Source organism: Telopea speciosissima, chromosome 6 (assembly GCF_018873765.1).
Source record: "Telopea speciosissima isolate NSW1024214 ecotype Mountain lineage chromosome 6, Tspe_v1, whole genome shotgun sequence".
Taxonomy (NCBI): Eukaryota; Viridiplantae; Streptophyta; class Magnoliopsida; order Proteales; family Proteaceae; genus Telopea; species Telopea speciosissima.
In genome coordinates, this window is record NC_057921.1 from 61,260,503 (window position 1) to 61,262,054 (window position 1,552).

Sequence of the window (1,552 nt, forward strand, 5' to 3'; positions counted from 1 at the left end):
TTCTAATGTGAATCTCAATTCTTTAATGCTAATCAATTATTCTATTAGTTATTTTTTTTTAATGAAAGTGTAATCACACAAAACACACACCATTTTGGAAGGTTGCCATTCTTTACCAACCTTCCAAAATCAACTATTTTGTAGTACACAATTTTAAAATTTTCCACCCCCAAGTCCCAATAATGTAATTTTGGAGGTATATGGATTGATCCACCAACCACCCACTCAGAGAAGATGCTCTCTTTGCAAGTCAAATTAGTATCAGGATCCTTTGTAGTACCGGCGGGGCGGCGGTGCACATCCGACAATACAATAGAGGCCAGGTGGCACACATGGCACACATGGCCTCTGCTGTGCCGCCGGATGTGCACCGCCGCCCCACCATTACTACAGAGTACTTTAATACGTCAAATTATTATATTCCATGAACTTGGTGAAAGTGCACCAAACACTTACTTCAGAATATTTTTTTTTTTTGTAATGACTTCAAAACCCACACAAGAATTAACAATTTTAAAATTACCATGCCCTCCCCTTAATTTTTATTTTAGCAGAATTCACCTCGGTCACGTCTGTCATGACCGTCTATACCTTTCTTAAGATAATACCCTGGCTTGGATTATCAAGTCATCCCGTCAGGGTATTATCTTAAGAAAGGTATAGACTAAAATAATAAAGGGTTTGTCTCATGATTTTGAGTCTTAAAAATTATATAATACATAAGGTTAGAATGTGAATTTGTTCTAGTTCCATCGGTTTCTAATTGCTAGATTCGGAACCGGACCAATAACTTATCAGTAGATCTAGAACCGGACCAATAAACTATTGGGTGGATCGGTTCTTGCTTTTGGTCCAAAATTAACACCTTTAATTATATGTGACGGTAGCTTTATTAAAGAATCTGATGAAGCAGGTTGGTTGAACGGCTATCTTAGTGGCTAAAATTACTTTTATTAGTGTTGTCATAGATTTCGGTTTTGCAAGGAGCGGATGGAAATCCGAAGCAAGAGCCATACTCAGTGGATTGCAAAACGAAATAGAGTAAAGCATTAGAGTTGTTGACGTTCAGACTGACTACCAAAGCTTAGTGGAGTGTTTGGAGGAAGAGTGGGAATTCGCCTTGGGAGATCTTTACTCTTGTGTTAGATATAATAATTAGGGAACATGTTCTCTGTTTGGGAGCGTGACCCTTGCACAAGCATAAGGATTAATGGAAGACAATGTGCGAAAGCATAACCAGGGATATGATTTTTGCCTTTGATGGTGGTGGGGCGGTCAATTTTCCTCATCCGTGTTTGGGCGTAAGAGTCACACTCCTAGACAAAGTCTTTTTTTCCTAATAACTATAAGGCCCCGTTTGTTTAGTGGGGAAGGTGGGGTGGGATTGTTGGGAAGATGGGACCACATGTTGGTGGGGAGTGGAAATATTGAGGTAAAATTACTTTTCCTATGAATAGTAATCAAAGTCTTTGAATAGACAAAGGTGAGATTTTGAAGTGCCACATTAGCAGACAAAACAAATAATGATGTTCCCTTAACTTTAGTAAGTTCA